At 45.3% G+C, this 18,029-nt stretch overlaps 1 long non-coding RNA gene across 2 annotated transcripts; it reads right to left on the bottom strand.

Moving 5' to 3' along the window:
• Positions 1–2,449: 2,449 nt before the first annotated feature.
• On the bottom strand, positions 2,450–17,358 carry LOC119971126. Of its 2 annotated transcripts, XR_005461748.1 has the most exons (4): positions 15,446–17,358; positions 7,436–7,533; positions 5,908–5,990; positions 2,450–2,927 (listed from the first exon to the last, which is right to left on the bottom strand). It is a non-coding gene; the product is annotated as an uncharacterized LOC119971126 (long non-coding RNA). The 2 variants fall into 2 exon arrangements; XR_005461749.1 differs by lacking the exon at positions 5,908–5,990.
• Positions 17,359–18,029: the final 671 nt, after the last annotated feature.

The raw sequence follows: 18,029 nt of genomic DNA, 5'->3' as shown, positions 1-18,029 counted from the left end.
TCATACAACAGGCAGCAGAAGTGTCGTTAACCCTCCCCTAGTCTTTTTAGATATATTACAAACATCTGAACTCATTAGCAGTATTATTTGCCAACCTGAAGAAAGCAATATTAAGCAGCACAATGCTAATTCACAAATGCATGTGACAAGAAGACAAGAACACTCCCGAAGCCTGAAATAACATTTTTCTTTGAGTCATAAAAGTTTTATGAAAATGGCCCCTGGAGGAACACTGCAGTTAATCCTTAAGGAATGCACGCTTGGTAAAAACCTCTGGCACACGTTTCAGCTGTGAAAATTGGAACATGGCCACATTGACACTGCAGCTAAATTACCAATGCAAAACACTACGAAGAATTTCAGGTAGGTCTGAACCTCAGTATAAACCTCAACAACTTTTACTGGATTTTTGCTGTGTTTTTTCCCCTTGTCCAAAATTTGTTCAACCAATCTCCTGGGGTGAAACTACTGAATTACTCCATTATGTCAGGAATCTAGATGAAATGTGAGCAAAACTCAAATTTACACCAGTAATTTAAGAACACTAATTGAGCTGTCCTTTTGGTTTACAGATACAACAAGCCCGTTGAAAAGGATAGAGATTTTTCTTCAATGTTACAGGATTCAGCCATGAATATAAAAAGCTATATAATGGGAGTTATTTTTAGCTAATTCCTTTCTTACTCTCTTATCTCTGTTCTAAATTACAGCATATTGCTACAATGCTGCATAGTTCCTGTATTTTGTTTATGATATAGAAATAGGAGGTGTGCGAAACAAGATAAATTGGAGACCCGATGAACTTTGCCAGAGTCATAGACATGAAAGCCAAACACACCAATCGTCAATTCAAGCAGAAAAGGAAACTCGGACCAATCTTAGCACCTGGTAGTGCACCCATGTGACAATCCTACTTCCTGTGTTCTCGGCAGCCTTTTCTGAGCGACATTGCGAACTTAGGAGCTGAGAATTCTCAGCGTCAGGCCCTGGCACATGCCGAGAATGCACAACACAAAAAGCCACAGTCCTGGCCCACAATCCTGCATCCATTAAAATAAAGAGATGGAAAATGGCCGTTTGGCACACCGTTGGCTATTGACCAATAGATAGTGGAGCTCTCATTGCAAAGAACACACTGCTGGCCTGTACAAATGGTCTGAGTGCACAACCTGACTGCAGCCAGTGAGGATAGTGGGCCATTGCATTTGATGCATTCATCGAATGCCATATGTGCTTTCCCTCAGTGGAACTATAGACTTCCAGAAGCCCTAATTCTACTCATTCAAATTACAGTGGTGTCACTAGTATTGAGGCTGCTTTAGGAACATAGGAATTTCTCGAACAAAACAGACCAAGATCCATGTAGTTCACCTCTGCGACCATTCTAATACTGTCGTACACAGATAACAGATAATTATGTTGCATTTGATTGCAGCACTGTTACTTAAATACAACTTTTCTACCAAAAGTTATAAAAACGGTGATTGGGATATATTAGCAAATTATCAACAGCTTTGGAGTTTTCTTGTTTTTTTTGAAGAAATAGGGAAATAAAGACAATTGGAGGATGACCTTTCTTTTATAAATTTAGAGTATCAAATTATTTTTTTTTCCAATTAAGGGGCAATTTAGCTTGGCCAATCCACCTAACCTGCGCATCTTTGGGTTGTAGGGGTGAAACCCACGCAGGCTCGGGGAGAATGTGCAAACTCCACACGGACAGTGACCCAAGGTCGGGATTCGAACCCGGGTCCTCGGCGCTGTAGTCCCAGTGCTAAGCACTGTGTCACGTGCCGCCCGAGGATGATCTTTCTTAAGTGCTCATTATTTTTGTTGTTGGAAATCTCTTGAGAGGTTCGGAACCCCCATATAAATGGGAAGCACCTTTGCCCCGAGTCATTACATTCTAATTCACATCCCACTTCGGGGTTTGAACACAAAGATCAAAGCTGACACTCCAGGGTGGTACTGAGGGAATGTTCCACTTACAGAGGTGTTGCCATTCAGATGGGAAATTCAACTCAGGACCTGTCTGTTCTCTGCAGGTGGATATCGAAGACCCCACAGCATTATTTTGTGGAAAAAGAGTGGAGTTATCCCCGATAGCCTGGCCAATACATATCCCTCAGTCAACAGCAGAAGAGCAGAATATCTGGTCAATATCACATTGCTGCTTGTGGGAGTTTGCCATGAAGAGATTGCCGGTCACTTTTCCAACAATGACAGCACTTCAAAAGTACGTCATTGGCAGTGAAACACTTTGGAACATCTAGGGGTTTGTGAAAGACTTTTAATAAATGTAAACCTTTCTTTATATGGTAACAGCACTATGGGCGGGTGTACGGTCAATTGCAGGCCCACTGACCCCTGAGTCCCAACATAAGTGAACTAACCAATTATTATAAAGATTTTTAGATCTTTCCCATCGACTGCTCCAATGACCCACAGATTTGTAAGTAAAAACACAACAACCGTTTATTTGTAACAAGAACAAGAGTTAAAACATGCAATAATTAAACGAAATAACGGACTGCTAACCTATTACTTCCCCCTTTGACCATCCCACCTTCTACCCAAACACATACAAGACAGACGTACATAGAGGAAGGAAAGAGGTCAATTATAGGGATTAAATATGGAAGACAGAGAGATGGGACTTTGTTGCTGATGTTGAAATTGTTGTAGTCGGCTATCTTCTCACGACGTGGAATTTTAAAACCCACTGGTTGGATTGGATCTTCTGGCATGTGCATTCAATCAGAACTCACAATTATCAGCCTCACTGGTTTTTTCATTTTCATTTCATTTTTCATTTTTCACTGTGGTAATATTAGAATTCTCCACATGAGATTTTAAAGGGAGGTTTTCAAACAACCCATCCTGCCTTCAGCTGGTGCTGGTCTGGATCTTCCTGCATGTTTAACTGGCTGCGGAGAGAGAGAGAGAGAAAGGCTTTTTCTTTAGGATCTTAGAGAGGTCATCGGGTAGGAGAGAGAGAAAGAGAGCAGAACTAAGGCTCTTCAAGCATTTTAATCAAAAGGTGAGCTCCAATCTCCCGAAATGGAGCCTTTCTGAATTTGGGAGAACATTTCAGAACACCAGCACCAATCAGCATGGACCATTAGCTGTGACCTGGGAATTTAAAGAAGCTGATTGGCTGCCAGCCAAATCCTTCAAGAAATGTCATCACTGGACCAAACCAAACAGCACATTGTACCGGGGGTCTCCAGAGGCTACACTAAACAGTACATCGTGCCGGGGGGGTTTCAGTAATCGTCCAGATACAAAAGTTATAATGGCCAAGACAGCAGAAAATAAAGGGTATACACAAGGGAAAACAGCTTTAAACAGGAGGATCCTTATTTCTGGGCTGGATTCTCCATTTGGGAGACTATCTGCACCCGCCAGTGCAGAATCGCGTGGTTCGTGCTGGCGACAAGAACAAGTAGTTCACTTTCCCCAGCCATGCAAACTTATGCATGGTGGCAATCGCAAGGGGTTTCAGCGTGAATTCCTTTATCGGGCTGTCAGTTTGAGCAAGCAGCCTGATAGTGAGATCCAGCAGCTGACCCACTCCCCCGCAAAGAAAATCCTGCCCCCATCCCACTGACAAGTATGGCATCCTGCCTCCCCACCATGGGAATTTCTGGCTCATCCCCCCACAGCACACACGCATTTGGGTGACCTGACCTCCCCCCATTGACGCCTCATCAGAGACTCCCCACTAGATCCCCCATCAGCCCCCCCCCCCCCCCCCCACCAGACCATCCACCAGAGATCCCCACCAGAGGCTCCCTAAGAGACCTCCCGGAAGAGAACCCCCATATTAGAGAACAGCCCCATATCAGAGACCCTCCATAACAGAGAACCTCCCCATATCAGGGACTCCCATATCTGAGAACACCCCCATATCAGAGAACCCCATAACAGAGAACCCCCCAAAGTGGAGAAATCCCCATATCAGAGAACCTTGATATCAGAGAACCCCCCAGAACAAAGACTCCCCCATCAGTAACCCCTGCCTGGGAGCTAAAGAGTAGTCCAGGCAGAAACAGTGAAAAATCACTGCTTTGTTTCTCAGCTGTCCCTTACACCTGCTGCCTCAGACATATGTCTCGAAAGCAGCAGCTGTGACTTCATAGAAAGCCAAAACTACATCACAAGGCTTTAAACCCCCCAGATCTTTTGATCTGCAAGACTTCTATTCACTTGAAAGAGAATTAACTTTTAGTAGGCTGTAATTGACAGCTTACAGACAGCCACATATCTGGATTGTATTTTTTTCATTTCTCTTCATGCTTGAATGGATCTCAAGCAGCCTGCTGAGAACTTAACAGCAATATTTATAAACAGCTAGCTATAATTCACAGCTCCTGCCTATTCAAAAGCAGTTAAGTGCTTTCTGCTGAAAAAAAGAGGAAATGAAAACACTTAACTTCTAGGTGTTTATAAACATTGTGGTTAGGTTCACAGCAGGTGCGCATGTGCCCGAAGACTGCCTGAGGGCAGAATGCCCGATGTTGCATTTTATAATTTTTCTCGAGAGTTTGGTGGTTAATAAAGTTGCTCTTTATTTAACTCAAGAAAATCTTGTTTCATTGGCTCATTCTTGCTCACAGCTTAAATAGTTAAATACATTTGGATTCAGAAAAGGCATGTCCTCGTAAAAAAGAAACTTAAACCTTTGTTGTGACCGACTAAGGAGGTTGAATGGAGGGAAGCCAGCTCTCCCCTTGTCGCCTGGTCACTTAAACAATACAGGGTCAAAGTTTGCGGTCGGTGGCAAAGTACCAGTGCTCACCACTGGCCTTGACGAAAGTTGCCACCAAAATCTAGTGACCTCCATGCCATGGATATTACCTTTCCCAAGTTGCTTTTATTTTGGCGCAAACTGTAGGGGATCACTGGCCTCTGTCTAAAACTCGACTTCGAGTAAGACTCAGACAACAAAATACAAATACAATACAACATCAACAATTAATTTATTTTACTTCCCCGAACAGGTGCCGGAATGTGGCGACTAGGGGCTTTTCACAGTAACTTCATTGAAGCCTACCTGTGACAATAAGCGATTATTATTATTATTATTATTATTATTATTATTACTTGCAACAAAGGGAGGCCGCACCGAAGCAAGCGTTAGGGCGAGAATCTAAAGTACAACAGTCCTCCGAGAATATTTATACACTGGAGTAAACAAGTAACACATACTTTGAATCTCGGTGCCTAAAAAACCCTTACTCAGTTTAAAATCCTAAAAGACCTTATTTAACTTAAAATCATGACTCACTACAATGCCAGGATGCACTCAAGCTGGATCAACAAAGTATTAACAAATACCTACATGTGTGTGGCAATGTGTGGCAACAGATGGATTTAGATAATGATAATAATAATCTTTATTGTCACAAGTAGGCTTACATTAACACTGTAATGAAGTTACTGTGAAAAGCCCCTAGTCACCACATACATTAACACTATAATGAAGTTACTGTGAAAAGCCTCTAGTCGCCACATTCCTGCGTCTGTTCGGGTACACAAAGGGAGAATTCAGCATGTCCAATTCACCAAACAAGCATGTCTTTTGGGATTTGTGGGAGGAAACCGGAGCACCCGGAGGAAACCAACGCAGAGACAGGGAGAACGTGCAGGCTCCACACAGAGAGTGACCCAGGCCGGGAATCGAACCCGAGCACCCTGTAGCTGTGAGGCAACAGTGCTACCCACTGTGCTACTATGCCATAAGGAAGTGACACTACAATACACAGGAAAGGGGACCCTCAGAGTCATGAGGATTACTATTCTTGTTCTGTTAGCAGTTTTCTGAGCGCATTTCAATTATGGCAAAGTATCCCATCATGCCTTGGTTATATTTAGCCAGAAATCTACATTTCCACACTCACCCACCTTTTGTTGTATCCATATATCACAACTTTATTCAGGCAGTATTCTTTGTAGCTCTAGTTTGCAAGGGTCTTCTGGGGGGTTTTCTGCAACAATCAAGGCCATTGCAGTGGGTTTTGGGTTTATGCTTTTAGAACATAGAACATAGAACATACAGTGCAGAGGGAGGTCATTCGGGCAATCGAGTCTGCACCGACCCACTTAAGCCCTCACTTCCACCCTATCTCCGTAACCCAATTTATCATGGCCAATTCTCCTAACCTGCACATCTTTGGGTTGTGGGAGGCAACTGGAGCAACTGGAGGAAACCCACGCAGACATGGGGAGAACGTGCAAACTCTGCACAGACAGTGACCCTAGCCGGGAATCGAACATGCGACCCTAGTGCTGTGAAGCCACAGTGCTATCCACTTGCACGGTATTTGATAGCCATGTCTGTCAGATATAAGCCCATGCATAGTCCAATTATCAAAACTAACCCTTGCAGAATAGGCTTAGTCAGGCCGCCCAGCAGTCCCTCTCGCCACCCTTACCATGAACCCCACTTTCCTCGACTTGAGCCATCATGTATCTTGGCACCCTCTTTTTGAATGTGATTGTGATGTTTTCAGCCACGTCTAGTATGTAGGTGTAACACTCTGACCCTATCAGGACGCAAGATCCTCCCTTTTCCGCCAGGATATAGTCTAAGGCCATTCTGCTTTGTAAGGCCGTTGTCCGAATGGCCACCATTTCTGTAGTGATCTGGGCCAGTGCCTTTGCTGTATCATTTGCTATTTTTTCCAGAGCTGCTGCCATATTTATGGATTCCCGGGCTAACTTTCCTGTCCCATACCAAAGAATAAAAATGAAGAAGAACTGCTCCATTCAAAGCCATTCGGGGGATCGATGTAAAGTGGTGAATATAGGGAACCACATAGCCCAGGTAGCAGGACCCTGACCAGTTGAAGGGTAACCAGGGATAGACCTTATGACCGCAAATAAAGTAGGTACCATTATAAATTCTCAATTGACTGATTTGATCCCCATTCCAGTGAGTGACAAACTTAGTGCTTTGAGTCGTTTTATTGTAAAGCACAAGGTGAAGGATATCCTTCCCAACAATCAGGGTATTTGCTCGGGTAAGGAGAAGGGAATGGCTACACTTGCTGATTCCAGCCTTCCACCCTGCCGTTTGGTTGCTTCCAAGGCAGATGGTCCCTTTTGGTCTGCCTCTTCCTGTGGAATTAGTGAGGAACAGAACCAACCCTTCTATGCCGCCATATTGTATCCCGCCTCCCATGTCTCCCATGTATGGTGTTTAAATATGTTGTATCCCGCTAACTCCCGCCGTTTCTTACTATTTCCCTTTCCTCTAAAGAGGATTCTCCCGGTCTTCACTTCGGAAGACCGTCTTGTTCCAACCACCGTTCTGCTGTTTCAGATGCATTTAATGGGATTGGTCTTATTGGGATTCCCCCTCTAGAGTGTATGGGCATGTGGGCACAGACCCAATTGTGAGAGGTTAAGAACCTGCAATGGGCCTTCGAACCTTGGGTGCAGATTGGTCTTTCTCTTGAAGGCCTTCATGTGCACAAATTCTCCTGGCTCGAGGCTCCTTTCTGCTGGATCCACTTGAGCTTCTTTGACCTGCGAATGAAAGCTGGAGATATTTTTTGTTAGGGCAATACAATAATTCAGCATATTCTCTTCCATCTTGTGGATGTCCATTTGTTTTGCCGTAAAGGTTGCTGAAAAAGGTGACGTCCCATGATGATCACATGTGGTGAAAGTCCTGTTGGTTGCTGATCGCATTATCATAAATGCCAGAGGTAATACTGTAGTTCAACCCATTTTAGTCCAATTTCATCACACAATTTTGCCAACTTGTTCTTTAAAACTCCATTATATCGCCCCACCAGTCCAGCTGACTGTGGATGGTAACTGCAGTGAAAATGCTGATTAATTTGCTACGGTTCAAACATTTCCCATATGACAGTTCCCGTAAAACATTGTCACTTGATAGTTGTACAGGAATGCTGAATTGCGGCTGTGGTGAATATAACATGGTAAATTCACACTGTATATTGTAAGCGCAGTAGCGTTACCCGACCACTAGGGGGAGTAGCTCTGGGAATGCTCAGGAGCTTGTACAGGGCTCCGCCCACGACTCCTCCCCCTAGTGCTCCTGTATAAATACCCTGGTCCAGAGTCAGCCTGCAGTTCAGAGAGTTCATCAACAGGTAACAGGCTGGCTCTGAAGTAAGTTTATTAAAGCCTAGATTCATATCGGAAACACGTGTCTGGTGAATTGATGGTTCCATCAGCGGCACAATCTCTTTTAACAGGGCTTAGCAACTGTAATTGCATCATTCTTTTTACACGGGAAAGATTCCATCCATTGAGAGAATACATCTATAATCACTAAAACATATTTAAACTCCATACATGGGAGAACTCAGTAAAATCCATCTGTAAATTTACGAAAGGTCCTGAACATAGAACATACAGTGCAGAAGGAGGCCATTCACCCATCGAGTCTGCACCGACCCACTTAAGCCCTAACTTCCACCCTATCCCCGTAACCCAATAACCCCATCTAACCTTTTGGATACTAAGGGCAATTTAGCATGGCCAATCCACCTAACCCACACGTCTTTAGACTGTGGGAGGAAACTGGAGCACTCGGAGGACATGGGGAGAACATGCAGACTCCGCACAGACAGTGACCCAGTGGGGAAAGGAACCTGGGACCCTGGCGCTGTGAAGCCACAGTGCTATCCACTTGTGCTACCGTGCTGTTGGATTTGGCCGGGAGGCTGACTGTACTTGTTCCGTTTTCCCTGGATTGATGGTCTGACAAGCGACGCATTGTTCACTAATTTGTTTTGCAATTGCCGAAATACCTGGTGCGTGCCATGATTTTACAATCCAGTCTGCCATCTCCCCTTTGCCCGCGTGTGTGAAGGTATGAACACGTCGGGTAATCCACGGGAGTAAAGATTTGGGTGCCACCACACGGTCATCATAGTGGACCCACACTCCTTCAGGTGTCTTAGTACATTGATTCTGAACCCAAGTCATACAAAGGCAGCACGGTAGCATTGTGGATAGCACAATTGCTTCACAGCTCCAGGGTCACAGGTTCGATTCCGGCTTGGGTCACTGTCTGTGCGGAGTCTGCACATCCTCCCCGTGTATGCGTGGGTTTCCTCCGGGTGCTCCGGTTTCCTCCCACAGTCCAAAGATGTGCAGGTTAGGTGGATTGGCCATGATAAATTGCCCTTAGTGTTGGGTGGGGTTACTGGGTTATGGGGATAGGGTGGAGGTGTGGTTTTAGGTAGGGTGCTCTTTCCAAGAGCCGGTGCAGACTCAATGGGACGAATGGCCTCCTTCTGCACTGTAAATTCTATGATTCACCTCATCAGTATGGGCCACAGACTGAAAGGCCGATACACCATCAATTGTGCGTTGTGAATCAACGGGCTTGGTATGTCTGAACGTATAGGTGGAGACTTATACACAAGTATCTGGTAATGCCGCCCGTCTTGTGGCTTCGTCGGCCCTCCCATTTCCCAGTGAAATCTCTCCCGTATGCCCTGTGTGGGCCGGACATTTTAAAATTGTCAATTGCTTTAGGTTCTGAATGGCCCTTAACAAATTTTCCACTAGTTCCGCAATTTTGATAGTTCAGCCTGATTATGTTAGGAATCCCCTAAATTTCCTAATTTGTGTATAATCATGGGCTACTCCAAAGGCGTATCTTGAATCAGTATAAATGTTTACAGTCTTGTCCGTAGCCAATATACACACTCGTGTAAGGGCGAATAGTTCAGCTTGTTGAGCCGAGAAGGTATTTGGCCGGGCCGTCGCCTCAACAGTTTCATAGGGTGATGTAATGCCGTAACCTGCATAACATTTGCCGTTTGGGTCTCTGAGTCCTGATCCATCGACAAAGTACACTAAATCTGGGTTATTGAGGGGTATGTCGCCGAGGTCTGTTTGTGATTTGGTCACCAATTGTGTAACCGTCTCCCAACAATGAGGGGTGCCGTCCTCAGCATTGGGTAGTAAGATGGCAGAGTTGAGGGTTGTGCATCGCTTAATAGTCAGGTTGGGGTTCGCCAACAGTTCTACCTCATGTTTGATTGTACGGGTCGGAGTCAGGTGCTGGGTGGTACATTTAATGAGAAGAATTTCAAACGTAGGAGGCACATTTAAGGTGGTATGATGATTTAAAGTGATTGTCTGGGCTTGTTGTAGTGCATAATATGCTGCAGCCAAAGCTGGCAGACAACTGGGCAGGCCTCTTGCAACTGGGACTAATTGAGTGCTAAAATAAGCAATTGGCCGCTGTCTGCTTCCGTGTTCCTGTCGGATTGTTCAAAACCAGACTTGTGGTGCACGAATAGGCTAAATGGATTTGTATAATCAGGGAGTCCTAGAGCGTGTGCTGAGATCAGGGCCTGTTTTAACGCTAAAAATGCATCCTGAGTACCCTTGGTCCATGCCAAGGGTCCGGGTTGTGACGGCACTGAGAGGTCTAGAAGTGGCCTGACTAGTTTGGTGTAGTTTACTTTCCACTGTCGACAGTAGCCTGCCATCACGAGGAAATGCTTCATTTCTATTTTAGTCGCTGGCAATGGGGCTGAACATGTGGCTTTAATCCTGTCTTCGGACAGTTGCCGAGTGTCGTGGAAATGCTTGTGGCCTAAACATCGGACCCTCCCGGCAACGAACGGTAACTTTGTTTTGAATACCTTATGGCCCTTTTTGGCAAGGGCGAGTAGTAGCACCAATGAGTCCATTTCGCAGGCCTCTTTACTGGGTGTGAGAATGAGTAAGTCATCAACACATTGGATTACGGTGGATCCTGCGGGTAATACTACATCCTCCAAGTCTCTCTTTATTCATTGGGAAAATTTTGTGGGATTCTCTGTGTGTACCCTTGTGGTAATCTAGTCCACGTGTACTGTTGGCCATTGTAGGTAAAGGCATAAAGGAATTGTGAGTCCCGATGTATGGGGACAGTGAAAATTGCCGAGCATAAATCGATAACCGTACAGTAGGGTGATCTAATGGGGATGCTGGTAAGGTTGAATGAGGGCTTAGGTATGACTGGATAGACCAGGAATGCAGATTCACTAATGATGTGGAGGTCATGGGTGGGATTCTCCGATCCCCGCCGGGTCGGAGAATCCCCGGGGGTGGCGTGAATCCTGCCCAGACGCTCCGTCGCCGGCTGCAGTATTCTCTGGCGTAGGTTTTCGGGTGGGGGCGGGGTTTACGCCACGCCGGTCAGGGGCTGTTGGCAACTCTCCGGGCCCTGATGGCTGAGCAGCCATCGATTTCTGGCCAGTCCCGCCGGCATGAAATGGACGTGGTCCCACACGGCGGGTCCTGGCTGGTAGGCTGTCTAGTGGAGTCCTCGGGGGGGCGCAGGGGGATCTGGCCCCGGGGAGGGGCTCCCACAGTGGCGTGGCCCACGATCGGGGCCCACCGATCTGCGGGCAGACCTGTATCGTGGGGGCACTCCTTCCTTCCGCGCCAGCCTCTGTAGGGCTCCGCCATGGCCGGCGCGGAGAAGAACCCCCACTGCGCATGCGCAGGAACACGCCGGCTGGTCTGTGCATGCGCCAACTTGTATAGACTGCCATTTGTCACTGCCGGACGTTTGAACAGGCAGGATAGGAGTGTTATACGGGCTATTTGTTGGTATTATGACACCTTGTTCGAGCAGTGACTTAATCACCGTGGAATCTCTTGGTCTGCAGCCTGTGAGAGGGGGTATTGTGGCCTCCTTGAGAGAGGATAGAGGGGTTAAGGATGACTCTATGCGGAGGTGCAGTCAACATCTTTCCTACCTCATTGGGATGACTGGACCACAGGGTGATGGTATTTGGGAAAGGGGATCAGTGAGCTCCTCGGGGACACCTGTTCCCGTGAAACTAATACATTTCTTCAGCAGGACCCCATATCCCTGGTTATCTGTGAATTGCAAGATCGTGTTGCTCCCAGGTCTCCCGTATCCTGCCTGAGGTTTTAAACACACAATCTTTTCAATCATTGGCCCTAAATCCTTTGGTGTCTGTCCCTTTGATACTGCCAAAGTGATGTGGGGTTTGCTTTCCTTCTCTAAGAACACGGATTGTGCCTGTCAGGGCAACGAGACAGCCGTGGCAATGCCTGCTGGGCCATTAAATATCTTTCCAATTTTCAAAGGGTACTTAGCATGTAGGAAGGGCTTGTAATATTTGAATTTGGCTTGATCATGTCCCGTTTTGTCAAATAAGACAGTACAGTGTAATCTTACTTTCCATGGACCTAGGTGCAATTTCCTTTCTTAGTTAACTATGACCTGGAGGGGGCACTGGAGTGACCATATGATACAAGTGAGTCGTGAACTAAGGCTGACCAAGATTTTCCCAAGCGTATCGAATGGGATGGTGTCCAGAGTGCAGAAGGTACATGCCAGATCGATCTGCCAGGACCTATACGTCTATGCCCTATGCTGAACATGTAATGGTAGCACTCATTGTACACAATAGGTCCCTTCTACACAAGTTGACAGGGGTCTCTTTGGATAGTAAAAATGTTCTTCACTGTATCCATTAATTGCAACTGAGAGAGACAGTTGCTGTGTGTTCCTGGGACACTGGCCACCGTTATATAGTTCTCGGTACATGGCTAACCGACTGAATGCTCATTGGCTAGCATGGAGAAAGTAGCTCCTGTGTCCACCAAAAAGGGAATTTATTTATTATCGACTTTGATCATCAGAGTGGGCCCATGGTAAGCGTTCGGTGGTACCAGTAGCATTTGGTTTTGGGTGGGCACCAGGTGGGGCACATCTGGTCATGGATGGTATGGTTTTCTTAAATCTTGAACCTGCCTTCCCCAGGGATCTTGAACCGAGTAATTGGCCTGTTGGCCACAATTATAACAACCTTCTTCGTCTGATCTCCCTGGCCCTCCATAACCTCTATTTCGTCCTCCAAGTCTTCTCCTGTTACACCTTCATTGACCCTTATTCTGTGGTTGGTTTGGAGGATATTGGAGGAACTGGACATAAGCTCCTGTTCCCGTTACCACGGGTCCCATGGTCTGCTCGACTAGGACTGTGGCCTTATTTTCTGATTCCCAATTTCTTTCTTCTAAGTCTCGGAGCATGGAGACAATTTTAGTGAAGGGTTCTCGTCTCCACACTAAACAAACCAATTTTAGCGCCGACCCTAGATCTGGTCTCAGGCCATTTACAATGGCACTGATGGTTGGACCGTCAGATTCGGCTTTAGCAAGCCCGGAGTATTGGTCCATAAGTTCCTGCACTCTCTGGACGTAGTCATGTACATCCTCACCCTTAGTTTGTGTGGCTTCCATTATTTTAGACCAATTAGTCTTTTTAGGAAACATAATATGTAGGGAGGCGTATAAATCAGTGCAAAGGTTGTCGATAGGCCTTGTCGTTGGGCCTGCATTTGGAAGGTTATGGTGCGTTTTGAAATCTTGGAAGTTTGTTTCTAGATCCTTAAATCGGCCTTTTTCTTTTCTTTTTAAAAAATAAATTTAGAGTACCCAATTAATTTTTTCCAATTAAGGGACTAATTAGCGTGGCCAATCCACCTACCGTGCACATCTTTTGGGTTGTGGGGACTAAACACGAGGAGAATGTGCAAACTCCACACGGAGTGACCCAGAGCCGGAATCGAACCGGGGACCTCAGCGCCGTGAGGCAGCAATGCTAACCACTGCACCACCGTGCTGCCTTCTTAAATCGGCCTTTTAACCAGGCCCTAATAAGTGTCTCTCTGTCCAGGATTCTTGACTCATGGCACAGGATAATAGTCTTCAACTGGTCTATTGCTTTGTCTAATTCAGTCTCTGGATTCCCCAACTCCTCAACCATAAATCTTAATTCCGCATTGGTCCACGGTCTATGTACTGGCCTTGGTTCTCCCTCTGGAAGTACCTCACAGAGAACTGGCCATTCTCAGAAACCCCATACTGGCGTCCTGATCCTGTTGTACTTGGCAGGGAGCCAGGGGTGCCCGCCACACCATTTCCCTCATCGCCCTGTTGGCCATCATCTGCCAAGACTGTAGGTGGTAGAGGTGGCACTAGCAGTTGATTGTCCGGAGATGGTGGTGGGAGTAACTGGGGGGGTGCGATATATGATGGGGGGAATTCAGACCTATTCTGTTGCACCTCTTCCTCCTCATCTTTTGTCCATCGTGGTGTGGTGGGTTGATTTGTGTGTGCCCTCATTTTGGTAGGTCCCCTAGGGCCTCCGTTTCCTTTCCTTTTCTTTCCTTCTTTACCGATATTGCTACCCTCAACACTCTTTTCCCTCCTTCTTTCACCTTCCCTTTTCCAATCTCCAAACGCTGACCAATTTACTTTCTTCTTCCCCTCACGCTCTCAATTCTCTCCATTAGGCATTCTTCAAGACATGAAATTCTTTCTCAGTCGAATGACCCGTCAGGCAGGAATGGCCTATTCCCGTCTTTGGTCTATTTTAACCAATTTTTAAAATGGTCTAAAGATGACTGACCTCAATTATGGAGCGGGAAATCGGCTGATATGCCTTTTGGTCGTGTCTTCCTTGCTCCGGCACCCATCTTTTATAACCTGGAATGATAGGCAGTCTTCAAAGCTCCGGTATCACAATCCTTCTGTCCAAACCGAGTTCTCTATGCCCACCTGACCTGGCCATCACGTGGCCAATTTGGGTTCTTAATTCGGGCTCAATCTGTGTGTGTGGGATATTGTTAAGGCACGGACCTATGGCAAGTCAGTCAACCAAATACTTTATGACTACCTATCAGTTCCAGGTTGTTTTATGGTAACGAATTACAATAGGTTATAATGGTTCTAAGACATAGACATCTTATATAAACGTAACTCATAAACACTTATGTTTTAACTAAACATATAGTCAATTCTCAGTCTACGTTGTACGCCACTATATACTGAGCCCTTAATTCCACTTATACTTTTACCAAAAAAACAAAACAAATTTCCCACATTCGGAGGCATCCCTGACAGCCTTTTCCAATACATCTACTACCGACCTATTAACTGTGTTCCGTACACAATTGGCAGTTCTAAGGCATCCCTGACAGTCTCCTTTATAACGTCCCTGATGTTTCTTTATCTTTTAACTGTGTTCAATGTGACCTGCGTTTTCAAAACCTGTTCTCTTAGTCAGTATCTGAAAGAGAAAAATGTTTGGCGAATAGAGTCTTACAGATCGCAGTATCCGACCCAGGAATATCTTTAACTCTGCTCGGCTGGGCAGCACGGTGGCGCAGAGGGTTAGCCCTGCTGCCTCACGGCGCTGAGGTCCCAGGTTCGATCCCGGCTCTGGGTCACTGACTGTGTGGAGTTTGCACATTCTCCCCGTGTTTGTGTGGGTTTCGCCCCCACAACCCAAAGATGTGCAGGCTAGGTGGATTGGCCACGCTAAATTGCCCCTTAATTGGAAAAAATTAATTGGGTACTCTAAATTTATTTAAACAACTCTGGTCGGCTGATGGGGAAAATCCCAAAAGTATAAACTCACACTTGTGGCCACTCAGGTTTTTCCCCTCAGCCTTTTGTCAAGCACTTTCTCTCGTCCGTTCCCACTGGACTCGGGATAAGCGATCTCGGTGGAACCTCCAGAAAACTCGACTCTGAGTAAGACTCAGACAACAAAATACAGGTTAACATCAACAGTTAATTTACTTGCAACAAGGGGAGACTATACCTCAACAAAGGTTAGGGTGATCCAAAGTACAACAGTTCTCCGAGGATATTTATACACGGGAGTAAACAAATAACACATGAGTTTGAATCTTGGCGCCTAAAAAACCCTTACTCAGCGTAAAATCCTAAAAGACCTTATTTAAATTAAAATTGTGACTCCTTACAATGCCAGGATGCACTCAAGCTGTATTGACAATGTATCAATACATGCCTACGTGTGTGTGGCAATGTGTGGAAACAGATGGATATAGATAAGGAAGTGACACTGCAATAAATAAGAAAGGGGACCCTCAGAGTCATGAGGATTACTATTCTTGCCCTGTTCGCAGTTTTCTGAGTGCACTACAATTATGGCCACGTATCCCATCATGCCTTGGCTATATTGAGCCAGAAAACTACATTTCCACACCTCCAGCAAGAGTGCTAGCATCAAGTAGGCTAAGCAACCAATCGCATTAAAGAACTCTTACAGACAGCAAATCAGGAAGCAGGATTATCCTGCAACTTTTATAATTGTAGAGCAATGATTGGGATTTAAAAAGCGGGAATAAGCTGAAACATCATAAATAGGAACAAAATCATTGCTCCTATGTATGTTTTCTTTAATCTGTAAAATTTTTGTCATGCACTAGAGGAATTTGACATTCCACAAAATTGAAAATGAGTGTTTCAGTGCCGGAGAGGTTGCTCAGTAATAAGTATGATGGTTGACAGTGCTCCTTTAAATACCCTCTTATGCCTCATTCAAAAAGATGTAACTTTCTACAACAAAAATAACCACACAAGAAGTGGGAGTTCACATAAATTCAATGAATTTGCTTTCCATCTGCGAGGACCTCAGCAGCTGACCTTGTGGAGGAGTGCGGCATCGCTGACGGCAGCCTCTGCATGCCTGCCTTCATTTGTACTTGTGAGGGTGCCAGGAGTCGCTGCCAGCTTCACAAAATAATGATGGTTTCCTCATGACTGCAACTGCAAAATGCCAACGTGAGAGTATCAGTAGCTTATTCAGCCCCGGAACACAGAGCTCGAGACGCTGTTCCAGTTGCCTACAAAATATCTAACGGTGGCCGCACTCTCATTCAGTGACCAAGGAGAAACAGCAAATCGATCTCACTCTTGCCACAAAGCAGAATGCGAATGTCCACAGTAACCATGCACTAAGTAGCTATTTCAACTGGAACATTTACTCAGTTCGGCAGTGAAGGAATGTAAGGTCACATTCCCCCATGAGACTTAAGCAGATTTATTCACACAGGAAGTGCTTCAGTCCTTTGGAGTCATTGCGCATTGCAAAACAAGAACCCAAGTCAGCACATTTTCAAGAAAAAAAAAACCTTCAAGTCTGAGAGGGACATTTTCCAGCTCCCTTCTAATATCCTCAATTCAGTCAAGCTGCCTGAGGTTTTACCTTCATTGTAAGTTTCCACAGCCATTTGCCCTCTCGGTTTCTAGTCCATAGAAAACAAATCCTTCTTCAGTCTTCAACAAATGCCATGCAAAATAACTAGAGTTGCTCCTCTCTGTGTGTTGTCCAAACCCAGCTTCTGTCAATCACATTGCCTATAGATGCTGATCCCATGAGCCATTTGAGCTTGGTGCAAAATCCTCCGCGTGGACATTCATTCCCTTGGGAGACAGGTCCACTGGAGCTAACATTCGCTCCTTTTATGATGCTGCACTTGCTCAGTTTTCTTCATAATGCAAAGCTAAGGGCATTCACCGCTCTCCACATGTTCAATGCTCCCAGCTCAAACTTTAAATCACAATGGCTAAAAGCCAGTAACGCAGAAGTTATGAATTGCCATGGCAACTGTAGGCCATAAACCCTGGACAGAGCATTTGTTGTCAAGGAAAATACCATAAAATCTCCTCATAAATTTTTTACAGAATTTGCTAAGAGCCAGCCTTAGTCAGTTAACCTGTTCCTATCTAAACATAAATAAGATGCTATCGAAATAACACTGTGAAATATTTGCATAATTTATGCATAAAGGATCATTCGGCAGACATTTTTTATCTGTCCTGATTTGCTCCTTACATCGCACTTTGGTGTCACACTTCATTGCTCATATGATCTATTCATGAAACAAATCAGAATTAAACAGGTATAAGGACAGACAGATCAAACACAAGGTGGGTACGAAAAGCTCCCAGTGATGAACTACTGAGGATTTATGGAAGCAATGAATCAAGCATCAGTAATTCGGTGTAATCCAACAATAGAAAGAGCACGAATAGAGCCAACGCAAATAATTTTGTTTGCCATCTTGAGCTCGCACTAGCTCAGAAACTTTATGCAAAAAGGATAATATTTTGCCTTTAAAGCAAATGTACCGAGTGTTTTTTTCTCTCAGAAGTTATTGCTTTTCTGTGAACTACAGGACGAGGGTTTGATA

The sequence above is a fragment of the Scyliorhinus canicula genome, chromosome 9, assembly GCF_902713615.1.
Source record: "Scyliorhinus canicula chromosome 9, sScyCan1.1, whole genome shotgun sequence".
In the NCBI taxonomy this organism is placed as follows: Eukaryota; Metazoa; Chordata; class Chondrichthyes; order Carcharhiniformes; family Scyliorhinidae; genus Scyliorhinus; species Scyliorhinus canicula.
This window is presented reverse-complemented; position numbering and strand designations above follow the sequence as displayed.